The 13,555-nt window shown below is 44.3% G+C and overlaps 1 pseudogene; it reads right to left on the bottom strand.

Moving 5' to 3' along the window:
- LOC141146803 (carboxypeptidase O-like) overlaps nucleotides 1-13,555 on the bottom strand; it is a 166,940-nt pseudogene that overhangs the window by 33,795 nt on the left and 119,590 nt on the right.

Genomic DNA, 13,555 nt, shown 5'->3' with positions numbered 1-13,555 from the left:
GGCTTGGTCATCCACTCGACCAAGTCTTCCGCATGTTGCGGCTCAACATGGCCAGCTGCCTGAAAAAAAGGCCAAGCGTGTCCCACGGCCACGTGCTGATGAAGATGCACCGTGTTCACGACCAGCGTTGTTGCCTCTAGACACAGAGCCTGCTTGCCCTCTTTTATTGGCTTGTGACTGTCTGCCTCTCCTTGTTGGCCTTCCAGACATACTATTGGCCTGAAGTGAGCTGCACAAAACTGGGATATATATATATATATATATATATATATATATATATATATATATATATATATATATATACTGATTAGACTGCAGCTAGCAGAATCAACTGCCTGCCTGTAGTATTATTAGTATTAGAACACCTGCACTTGTCTTCAGGTAGCTATAACGTAGGTGCAACCGTGCAGGGTACACAGTACAGTAACTGGAAATACTTCAAGAGCCTACACAAGCACCTGGCTGCAGGTAGCTATACTGTAGGTGCAATTGTGCGGGGTACACAGTACAGTAACTGGAAATACTTCAAGAGCATACACAAGCACCTGGCTGCAGGTAGCTATACTGTAGGTGCAACTGTGCGGGGTACACAGTACAGTAACTGGAAATACTTCAAAGAGCCTACACAAGCACCTGGCTGCAGGTAGCTATACTGTAGGTGCAACTGTGCGGAGTACACAGTACAGTAACTGGAAATACCTCAAAGAGCCTACACAAGCACTTGGCTGCAGGTAGCTATACTGTAGGTGCAACTGTGCGGGGTACACAGTACAGTAACTGGAAATACTTCAAAGAGCCTACACAAGCACCTGGCTGCAGGTAGCTATACTGTAGGTGCAACTGTGCGGAGTACACAGTACAGTAACTGGAAATACTTCAAGAGCATACACAAGCACCTGGCTGCAGGTAGCTATACTGTAGGTGCAACTGTGCGGGGTACACAGTACAGTAACTGGAAATACTTCAAAGAGCCTACACAAGCACTTGGCTGCAGGTAGCTATACTGTAGGTGCAACTGTACGGGGTACACAGTACAGTAACTGGAAATACTTCAAAGAGCCTACACAAGCACCTGGCTGCAGGTAGCTATACTGTAGGTGCAACTGTGCAGGGTACACAGTACAGTAACTGGAAATACTTCAAAGAGCCTACACAAGCACCTGGCTGCAGGTAGCTATACTGTAGGTGCAACTGTGCGGTGTACACAGTACAGTAACTGGAAATACTTCAAAGAGTCTACACAAGCACCTGGCTGCAGGTAGCTATACTGTAGGTGCAACTGTGCGGGGTACACAGTACAGTAACTGGAAATACTTCAAAGAGCCTACACAAGCACCTGGCTGCAGATAGCTATACTGTATGTGCAACTGTGCGGGGTACACAGTATAGTAACTGGAAATACTTCAAAAAGCCTACACAAGCACCTGGCTGCAGGTAACTATACTGTAGGTGCAACTGTGTGGGGTACACAGTACAGTAGCTGGAAATACTTCAAGAGCCTACACAAGCACCTGGCTGCAGGTAGCTATACTGTAGGTGCAACTGTGCGGGGTACACAGTACAGTAACTGGAAATACTTCAAAGAGACTACACAAGCAGCTGGCTGCAGGTAGCTATACTGTAGGTGCAACTGTGCGGGGTACACAGTACAGTAACTGGAAATACTTCAAAGAGCCTACACAAGCACCTGGCTGCAGGTAGCTATACTGTAGGTGCAACTATGCAGGGTACACAGTACAGTAACTGGAAATACTTCAAAGAGCCTACACAAGCACCTGGCTGCAGGTAGCTATACTGTAGGTGCAACTGTGCGGGGTACACAGTACAGTAACTGGAAATACTTCAAAGAGCCTACACAAGCACCTGGCTGCAGTTAGCTAGACTTTAGGTGCAACTGTGCGTAGTACACAGTACAGTAACTGGAAATACTTCAAGAGCCTACACAAGCACCTGGCTGCAGGTAGCTATACTGTAGGTACAACTGTGCAGGGTACACAGTACAGTAACTGGAAATACTTCAAAGAGCCTACACAAGCACCTGGCTGCAGGTAGCTATACTGTAGGTGCGACTGTGCGGGGTACACAGTACAGTAACTGGAAATAATTTAAAGAGCCTACACAAGCACCTGGCTGCAGGTAGCTATACTGTAGGTGCAACTGTGGTGGGTACACAGTACAGTAACTGGAAATACTTCAAGAGCATACACAAGCACCTGGCTGCAGGTAGCTATACTGTAGGTGCAACTGTGCGGGGTACACAGTACAGTAACTGGAAATACTTCAAAGAGCCTACACAAGCACCTGGCTGCAGGTAGCTATTCTTTAGGTGCAACTGTGCGGGGTACACAGTACAGTAACTGGAAATACTTCAAGAGCCTACACAAGCACCTGGCTGCAGGTAGCTATACTGTATGTGCAACTGTGCAGGGTACACAGTACTGTAACTGGAAATACTTTAAAGAGCCTACACAAGCACCTGGCTGCAGGTAGCTATACTGTAGGTGCAACTGTGCAGGGTACACAGTACAGTAACTGGAAATACTTCAAAGAGCCTACACAAGCACCTGGCTGCAGGTAGCTATACTGTAGGTGCAACTGTGCAAGGTACACAGTACAGTAACTGGAAATACTGTAAAAACACCTGCCTGCCTGTCAGTATATTAGGAAGAGAAGAACAGGATCTAGCTAAACTGAATACAGTGTATATATATATATATATATATATATATATATATATATATATATATACAACACCTGGGATGCACTGTAATTGCAGCTAACTGACTCGACCTGCCTATTTAACTTAAATCAAATGACACTGATCTCTCTCTGTCTATATCTCTCTTAAGCAGGAATACATTACACAGGGCCGACATGCAGGCGGCCTTATATAGTGTGGGGCATGTACTAAACCCCCTGAGCCATAATTGGCCAAAGCCTCCTTGGCTTTGGCCAATTATGGCTCTGTGTACACACAGTGCTGTGATTGGCCAAGCATGCGGGTCATAGTGCATGCTTGGCCAATCATCAGCCAGCAATGCACTGCGATGCCGCAGTGAATTATGGGCCGTGAAGCGCTACTCGAATTTGGCGTGAACGGCCCATATCGTTCGTAATTCGGCGAACTACTGAACAGACGATGTTCGAATCGAACATGGGTTCGACTCGAACACGAAGCTCACTCCTATACAGGATGGATTTTATTACAAGAATAAAGATACTGCAGTCCTTCCATCCACCTTATCTCCCTTCTCTTCCTCTCTCCCTCCCCTTCTTAGTGCCTCTTCTCTTTTTTTCTGGTGTTTTCTGGTGGTTCAGACTCTCTCAGTGGGCATACCACTACCTTTTCTCTTTTTTATACTGTTCTGGGTGTTTGTGGGTGCTGTCAAATTTTCTTGTGGTTAATTTTACATGAATTTAAAAAGATATTGCAGAGGATACAGCAGTGTAAAAGTGACCAACAGCAGGATAAATGTAATTAGGGAATGTAGGCCATAAACAGGAGTGATGTAATGTTGGGTGGTTTATCATCTATCAACATAAAGTAGACATAAAACTCACAAAAGCCCTGTAATGGGATTTGGTAAATCTGCTGAACATAGTTCAAAGGTGATGCAGCATTATGGTGGTTGAATCTGCACATAAATTTGCCAGGACCGCAAATCTTGCATTTCACAAGATAAAACCCATGGTAGCGCCAAACCCTAATATCACCCCTGGTGCTTGGGAGTCTGAATCCACTTTGGATGATATATGACATTACATTTTTGTGCTTATGTGTGCAGCAGGCATGCAAATCAAACTGAGATAATTCAGGACTTTCAGGCACGAAGCTGCACAGTTACAGTATAACGAAAGATTGATTCATTTTGTTCCTTTTTAACTTCGTTTTTAATCATTCAAACTTCTAATAAGAAAACCCAGCATTGTCTCCATGTTGGTTGGCAGCCTGTGCAGAGCCACTGTTAGAAATCATGGGGCCCAGTACAGCCTACTTAACGGGGCCCCCCAACCCCACCCTTGACCCCACCCTTAACCCCGCCATCGGCCCCAGCCTAAACCCTGCCCACCCGACTAAAAAAAATGAAAGCCTGGTACACATGATGAGATTATGGGATGACTGATTGTCCAGTTTTTTTGCATGCTAATCTCATATCTAAAAAGAAGAGGCTACTAAAGTACGAAAATTCTTGTATGATGGTAGAAACATTTTTGTGTTTGTCCTTTCAGATAATTTTAGATGAGCTGTGTACTAAGGATCAGATTATCGCACAATCGCTTCAAAAGCAGTATTTTTAGTCTGAAATTCTGATCATGTGAATGGGACTTTAGCTTTGTCTTTTAGTGATATTTATCTTTCTCCAGTCTGTTATAAACTCCACTCCGCAGAGGATTCGTGAGCAGATTCCCTGCTGAATTGGAGCCGAATGGGGCAGATGTCAGTGTTTTGACATCCATGCCTCCTCAGTCTGTGTCCAGATATACAACACAGCAGACAGGGGTGGACTTGTGATGTCTCTATGGGTAGCCAGATTAGGCTACCTCTGATCTGTCAAATTTCACATTGAGGTCTAGAAAAATAGAAAAGGACGCAGTCCTTTTCCATTTTTTTCTAGACCTGCACAGACCTGGAGGTAGGTAGGTGTAAATGGACACTAGTCCAATTACATCCAGACTCCTATAGACCTACATAACGCATTCATTCAGGTCTGCATAAAAAAATTAAAAAGCGGACATAATTGGAAAGCTTGGTTGAAAGGTTATTTAAGGGCAGCAGTGGTGTTGGGGGGGGGGGCTCAGCTGCGAGTTCTTACTGCCCCAACCCCAAAAAAAACAAAAAAAGAAGACAAACGTGTAAAATAGCATCTCATGCTTTTGATCATTATCATTATGATGATTACAGAACAGCACATACTTTACTGGGTCAGTGTTACATGGCTGCTGGGTGCTGATATTTATGGCTGTACAATATTACAGTCTGTAACACACAGTACAGCCATAAAGTTAACAAAGTCAGTACCTAACAGCCATGTGACACTGACCCTGTAAAGTATGTCCTGTGCTTTGATCATCATAATGATAATGATCATAAGCACACAGTCGGAAAGTCTGGGAGCTGTGCCTTCTTGACAGTGTAATTGGAGATTTCGATAATTTGCCATTTTGACACAACACCGGAAAGCGTGTACACTCCGGTACATGAAGAGTTTGCTGTTTTGACACAACAGTGGTTAAAAAGGAAAAAATTGTTGTTGCTGCGGTGGCGGGCATTTTGTTGGTTAGTATGAGAGTAAAAATATCTGCTCATAATACTGTGTACATGGAGTGTATACGGTTGCTGGTGTTGTGTCAAAACAGCAGTTCATCGAAGTCTCCAATTACTGACGGTTTACAATAACCGGAAGTGATGTAATTGCAACGCTGTATCCTGGCCTAGGTCGACAAGGCCCAGGCCTAGGGCAGCATTTTGCAGGGGGGCAGCATGAAAAGGGTCCCCACCGGCTTGCGCTACACTGTTAGTGTAGCGCCAGTCTTATGGGGGCGTACTGGGCTGAGAGGTAAAATAAAGTGGCCGCACTGCCTCCGATATGCAGGTGGCCGGCATTCCGCAACTGTGGGGGGGGGGGGGCGCCGCTTCTAATTTTGGCTGTCCTATTATCCTGGACCACAAACCTTCCTCACTGTGCTATATGTTTTCTGCTGCACCATTGGCAAGGTTATATCTTCTTAGTCCTCTCCATAAAATTATCAGAAATTTGTGCTTAACCACATGCTGCCCGCCATAAAGCAGAATGACGGCGCAAAGTGGTTTCAATATCCTGACTGGGCGTCATATGACGCCCTCAGGATATTGAGCCGATACGCGCCATGTTATACTTACCTGCTCTGTATAGTGATTTTGCACAGAGCCGCCCAGATCCTCCTCTACCTGGGGACCCTCTTCTGTGCTCCTGGCCCCTCCCTCCTGTTGAGTGCCCCCACAGCAAGCAGCTTGCTATGGAGGTACTCGCGCCAAGTCACAGCTCTCTGTGTCTATTCAGGCACGGAGCCCCAACCCAGCCCCCTCTCTCTCCTGATTGGCTAGCTGACTTTGATTGACAGAAGCGGGAGCCAATAGCGCTGCTGCTGTTTTATCTCAACCAATCAGGAGGGATAATCTCGGACGGCTGAGACACTCGTGGACATTGCTGGACAGAGAGGGACCTCAGGTATGTGTTAGGGGGGCTGGGGGGGTGGGGGTGCTGAATGCACTAAAATAAAAAACCTTCTGACTTTACAATCCCTTTAACCTAGCCAGACATTTTAATTAAACCACTTACTGCACCACTGGGCATCAAAATTGCGATTTAGGTCCACTCCATAGCATGTTCCATTATTGAAAGGCGCACGATTTTTTCTCCAAAGACGTTCCTGGCGAGGAAACATGACACTTGCATTATATTATTATTATTTTTTATATAATCTATTTTGTGTTAATATAAAGTGTTACTTAAATGTAAAAATATATAGTATATCAACATTTAAAGTGTAACTTCACTTTTGTTAAAAAAAAGAAAAACTATTATAACATAAATAATTTTTATCTAAATCATTTTGAAATTTTATATTTAAAAGTTACCCTATAATTTTGACAAGCTATGATTTCCTTTGATTCAAAAGACCCTTCTTTGTCAACATGGCAACTGGGGACATGTTGGATGTATAGACCTCCCCTAAAATGCACCTACCCTTTGGATTGCTCACTATCTTTCTCAGAATTTGTTCTCTTATGACAAACCTGCAACCTATCAAGCCACTATAGCATGCAGACCCTCCCACTCATCACAGAGGAAGGAGAAAATAAACAACAGAATGACTAAATTCCTCGTAAGACAAGGTATTTATTTAAACAATGTTGCAAATAAGATATATACTCTATAATACAGTATGTTATTCAAAAACAGGGTAACCTTTTTTTGGCAGGCAAACTGGTCATATGCCCCGTACACACGATCGGACATTGATCGGACATTCCGACAACAAAATCCATGGGTTTTTTCTGACGGATGTTGGCTCAAAGTTGTTTTGCATACACACGGTCGCACAAAGTTGTCAGAATTTCAGATCGCCAAGAACGCGGCCACGTACTCCACATACGACAAGACTAGAAAAGGGCAGGTCCTAACCAAGCATGGCACCCTTTGGGCTCCTTTTGCTAATCTCATGTTAGTAGTAGTAGTAGTTTGGTGAGAGACGATTTGTGCTTTTTCAGACTCGTAGCTTAAGATCGTTTTCTGCTGTTCAGTTTGTGCTTGTGGGTTTGTATCTGCTCTTCAGTGCGTGCAGTGAGTTCGCATTTATTTATCATTGTGTTCTTGTTTGTTCGTTACTGATTTTCAGGTCGCTCTTCACAGGCCTTGCTGTTCTTCAGTGCGTTCTGTTACTTCGTTCTGAGCAGCCGACTGTTTTCTAGCCATGTTCCGTATACGTACTCCTCAAGAGTTCGTGCTGTGTGGGGGCTTGGTGTTGGGGTCCTTACCTTGATACAAGTCCACTCCATGAACAGGGTGGGGAGGAGTTCATGAACCAAGAATTGGTTGCTCCAGCGTGAACAGTTCTGTCACATGCCTTTGCTCCGTGAGATCCGTGAGAATAATCCTGATGATTTCAGGAACTTTCTCAGGATGACGGACCCTGTATTTCACCGTTTGTTGGCTTTGCTGACCCCCTATATACGCAGGCAGGATACCTGCATGAGGCAAGCCATCACTCTGGAGCAGAGGCTCGTCGCCACCCTGCGGTACTTGGCAACGGGGAGAAGCCTGCAGGACTTGAATTTCTTGACAGGCATCTCCCCCCAGGCTCTGGGGATCATTATCCCAGAGACCTGTTTTGCCATCATTCAGGTCCTGCAAAAGGAGTATATTAAGGTAAGATTTTTATCCTTTAACATCACATTGTATTGTATTTAATGTTTGATAATATATTGTATTTCTTTCCTCATTCCCTAATTACCATGATTGGAATATGCTGTAAATGTCCCCTTTGTCCTCATTCATGCTGGATTTTTCTGTAATTTTTTTGTCCTTCATACATATTTGCCTTCACTTACCTCCCCAGCATGGTCTCCTGGCCCTATATTCACCTCATGTAGTCACTTAACAATGTATTTTATCAGCTCCATAGTAGTGCTTTACCCCAAACACCCCCTAAAATGTTTTAAAATGTGATTTGTGCTTTAAATTCTGCCAGAGTGCCAGAGGCTTTTTTGCGGGGTCCCCAAATAATTTGGAACCCTCCCTCCCCCCAACTGCTAAGTCAGCTGATACCAATTCTCTATCTATCCTCAATCATCTATCTGCTGACTTTGCCAAACTTATACACACTATACCCATCTCTTTTGTGGTCATATTTATGGATGAATTCCCCGAAGCATGTAGTGCAAGGGCCTGCCTGAATACTTTCAAAAGGTACTGTTTAAAGTTTTTGTATCCTATTATTATCTTGATAGGTAATAGCAGAATTTCCAAATGTGCTCAAATGTGTACAGTGTGTATTTATATCTTTGTATTATGACACTTCTTACCTGTCCAGTGGGCTGTCAATAGTGTAACTAAGGAGGGGCTGGCCAAAGTAATACACATTATATAGGCATTCATCTCTCAATCAAGTGGAGAGGGTTACCTGTCCAAGAGCTCCCCCCCTAAAATGTTAGAAATGGCCCATGAGAGGGGGGGGGAATCTGATAGGTGTACCTTATACTTTGGTCTTTAAAAACTCCCTCAAATAAATGTTATACTGATGCTGGCCAAGAATGTTTGTGTCTAATCTGCTTTCCCTGTTTATGTGCAAAATGACTAATTTTTTGTTGTTGTTTGACTCCACAGTTTCCTTCCAACCCACAGGAATGGCAGACTGTGGCCTCCCACTTTGCCCAGCGGTGGGACTTTCCTAACTGCGGAGGGGCAATTGATGGGAAACACGTCCACATCGTCCCACCACCCAACTCGGGGTCATACTATTTCAACTATAAGGGGTTCAATAGTATTGTGATGTTGGCGGTGGTGTCGGCTACTTATGAGTTCCTGTATGTGGACGTGGGGAAGAATGGCCGGATGTCCGATGGTGGAGTCATCGCCCAGACAGAGTTCTACAGGCATCTCCAGAATGGCAGCTTGGACTTGCCACCTTCAGAAGACAATATGGAAGGACTCCCATTCGTCTTCGTTGCGGATGAAGCGTTTGCGCTGGGGGACCATCTTATGCGGCTATTCCCGATGAGGACTCTCACCCCGGACCAGAGGGTTTTTTTAATTACCGGCTGGCCAGAGCCAGAAGAGTGGTGGAGAACACGTTTGGTATCATGGCCAGCCGGTTCCGCCTATTTCTTACACCCATACACATGGCGGAGTGCAAACTGAATCATATCATCCTGGCTTGCTGTGTTCTACACAACTTTTTACGGCAACATTCTGCCAACTATGCTGGCTCAGTTGGGCCTGAGGGCTGGAATTCTAAATGAAACAATCCTGACAGCACTTGAAAGTGGCCATCCTGGCTTGCCCCCCCCTGAGTGCCCGTGATGTCCGGCTAAAATACCATGAATACTTTGTGGATAGGGGGGCTATCAATATGCCAGACAATGTCTGAAACCTTTTTCAAATAATAAAAAAAAATAACTACTAAAATCTTTGGTGACATTTACTGCTTGTGTTTCTTTTAGCTGACCCTGACAGAAATGTGGTGAGTCCTGAAAATGGTGTGATTGTGTAACATTACAAAGCACTGTTGGGTGTTATTTACTAACGGCAAAACACATTGCACTACAAGTGCAGTTAAAACTGCACTTGTAGTGCAAAGTGGATTTTCCCTTAGGAAATAACCCCAATTGTCACTGAAAACATCAATTAGAGCACAACAAAAGTTTTGGAGCGTTGAAACAATAATCCACACATTCTTGATTAACAATCTTTTTAATACCAGCACAATCACATGTGCATTTAGAAAAGGTTTTTAAAACAAACCAACATGTTTATTGTATAACAATTTTTGGGGTCACATTAGAAAAAGTAGCAATGTCCATTTAAGATAAAACAGGCATGTTTAAAACCAAGAAGAAAGACACAAATCTTGAACTTACAAAGTTCACATTTGGTAGAACTTGAAGGCAATATCAGACATGAGTATTTACAAACTGTGTTTGATATTGCGTTCAGATGGGGTGAAGTCACCTCAGGAAAAGCCAAATTTTGAAGATGCACACAAATTGCCGAATGTCAATATGTGCTACCTGCCATCATGGGGGATCAAGGGACATGTTTTTGGGGTGCAACCCCTTCCTCACAGCTACTTTATTATTGAGGAAGGGGTTGCACCCCCAAAATGCATCCATTGATCTCCCGTGATGGCAGATAGCACATGTTGACACACTGTGTGCATCTTCAAAATTTGGCTTTTCGCAAATATGTCAAAAAATTGTATAAATTTTTAGCTCACAAAAAAACAAAGGGATTTGGATTTGTTTTAAACTCTCCCTAAAACATCAATGATGTTCTTCTTTTTTTTTTTGAACATCATTGATGTTTTTCTGGATGTTTTCCAAGTCCCTATTACACCCCATGATCTCCCTGATCAGGATCTGTGCACTTTCAGAGGTGAAATGCCCTGGATCCACAACATCTCGATCACCTAAAAAGATAGAAACAAAAACACACCATGTATTATAAATATGCCAGCATCCATCTCTTACCTGAGCCTGTGGTCGCAGACACTCACCTGTTGTGGTGATAATTTCCACCACGTCTTCCTCCTCCTGCTCTGCTTGGCTTGGGTGGGTCTCCACTTCTTCCAGAGGTGGGGGGTCTGTGGTTTCCTCAGATGAGGGGTGTCCTCCGAGTCTTTTATCCCCTATGTAAAAACAAATAGGTATACTTAGCACACAGATGGCATAACTATAAATATGAAACATTGCTTGGAAGTGGGGTACAATTGTCTATTTTGGCTGAGTTCCAAAATGTTGAAATGTTATTGTCCTTTGTCAAGCTTGAATAGTTACCTGTTTAGTACAAGCTTCACAGATGGAGACACCCCTATAGTATACACTGGAGCCCCTAATAAAAAGGGTATTCTTGTGTCCCACACTAGTGCTCCAGATGTGAAAACTGCTGCTGAGTGTCCTCTCCTTACACAGAATCTAGTTTGCATTTCATTCTAGTTACAAACCCATCTACACAACCAAATTATTTTCAGACAAGTAGGCCATAAAAAATGTTTTAAAATGCATATGGCCAAAACAATGGTGTGTTCTAGGCCGAACGAACAATGTTTCATACAAACGAATAATGTGCCCATGAACATGAAAGTTGCCATTTTAAACTGGACAACAGTTAAGTAAAGCACATGGAGCAGCACGAACATACTAAACATAAAGAATAGGAACACAGGACAACTACTTACTTTTTTGCAGCACTCTCCTGATCCTTCTGTACTGCTCATGCTCCCTTAATTTGAGGTCCGACCACCGCTTCCTGAGCTGATCTTTCGATTGTCGTACCCCGAAATTCCGGTGCAGACTTTTGACCACTTTCGCCATGATCTTGGCCTTTCTGACATTGGGGTTGGGGTAAGGTCCATACTTCCCGTCATAGTCGGCCTTCTTCAGGATGTCCACCATCTCCAACAGCTCCCCAAAGGACATATTCGATGCCTTAAATCGTCTCCTTCTGGATTGGGATGTTTCAGGCTCCGGGCTTTCCTCCTCCTCCTCCTCGTTGGTGTAATTATCTGACACCTGCTGTGTCTCCGCCATGTGCTCTTCCCCCACTGCGCCGAATGAGAAGGGGCGGGGAATAGACTATAAAGAATGTCAGGGGTGGGCGGAGTTTCACGCATGCACAGTGTCTATAAAGCGTAACACGTGTGCGTAGCACGTACGATCTGTGAGCGGAGGAAGGAGTAACGGAGGCACCGATCGTGATAGCGAAGGTAAGATTTAACATTGGGCCTATACTGCTTCTAGATTGAGGCCTGTATTTGCACAAGTTTAGAAGACTTTAGGCTGACATTAGAATTTGTCTTGTGTTGTGTCTTGCAGTGAAAATGGATATCTTGAAGGATTAGGACTTTATGCCAATCTTCATTGATATGTTCAGGGAGCTGCCCTGTCTGTGGTAGGTAAACCACCCTGATTATAAGAACGAAACAAAGAGGAAGGCAGCGCTGGATAATTTGCTGCAATTTGTGAAGTCGGTGATCCCCACGGCAGACATCACCTATTTGAAGATCCTAATTGGTGGCCTGAGGAGCACTTATCTAAGGGAGCACAAGAAGGTCCAGGATTCCCAGAGATCAGGAGCTGCAGATGACATTTATATCCCCAGGCTGTGGTACTATGACAGACTGCATTTTCTGGCAGGTCAGACTGAACCCAGGCCAGCACTCTCCACTCGTCCTTCCATGCTTCCTTCCCCCCCAGCTGAGGCTTCTGACGCCCAACCTGGGCCTTCCAGGCAGCAACAAGCTTCACAGATGAGGAGCCCAGATTGAGTCAGGTATAGCATTCTTCTAAATATTGCTGGTTGTCCAATCAATGATGTTAAATAGATGTTAGTTAAGAGTACTAATTTAGGATTGTGATTGATGATGCAAAAACTAAAACCATGTCCCTTTTTCATACATTGGGAAGTCTCAGCCAGGAGGTGGCCGGGCCAGGCAGGCTGCCTGATATCCAGGTCCCTCCCCTACACCTTTAAAGACAAAGTGGCAGGAAGAGGAGTAACCTGGAGGAGGCTGACATAGGCCTCTTTTGGAAGGCTACTGAGGCCCTCAGAACACCACACAGTGTGGAGGAGGACTTTGCTGGCATAACTGCCTTCAAAATGATGCAGATGGAGGAGGGCCAACAACTCCTGTGTGAGTTCTTAATTTTGGAAGCTCTAAATAAGGGGTTAAGGGGCCAACTCACATGTGCAACCCACATTTGTCACCTCACCCATAGTCCTCCTCCTCCTCCAGGTTCTCCTCCTCCTCCTCCAGGTCCTACTCCTCCTCCTGCCACATCTCCAACACCAGAGCCACAGCCGGGAAGGAAGCGTGGAAGGAAGACCAGAGAGTGATGACCCTGGGTTCAGTCTGGTCTGGCAAAATATGCAGCCTCTTGTAGTACCACAGCCTGGGGACATACATGTCATCTGCTGCTTTCCAGATCTCTGGGACTTCTGGACCAGACTGCATTCCCTTAGATATGGACTCCTCAGGCCACCAATTTTGCAGTAAAATAATTGATATCTGCCCTGGGGGTCCAAGGCTTCGCCAAGTTCTGCTGTTTCTCCAGCGTTGCCTCCCTCTTTGTTTGATTCTGAGCCCTTAATAAAGGAATTTTTGTTTCAATTATACTCACCTATGTGTGTTTTCCTTCATAAAGGACAGTTTGTTTGTGAGGAGGCAGGAACATTTCAAAAATACAATGTGAAATTAACAAGAGACACCAACACCAAACAATCTCCTTGAGATTGAATAATACAAGATAATAATGGTGTTGTGGTAACTTGACACACAAAACAGACACAAAAATATT

The sequence above is a fragment of the Aquarana catesbeiana genome, linkage group LG06 (genome assembly GCF_042186555.1).
Source record: "Aquarana catesbeiana isolate 2022-GZ linkage group LG06, ASM4218655v1, whole genome shotgun sequence".
Taxonomy (NCBI): Eukaryota; Metazoa; Chordata; class Amphibia; order Anura; family Ranidae; genus Aquarana; species Aquarana catesbeiana.
This window is presented reverse-complemented; position numbering and strand designations above follow the sequence as displayed.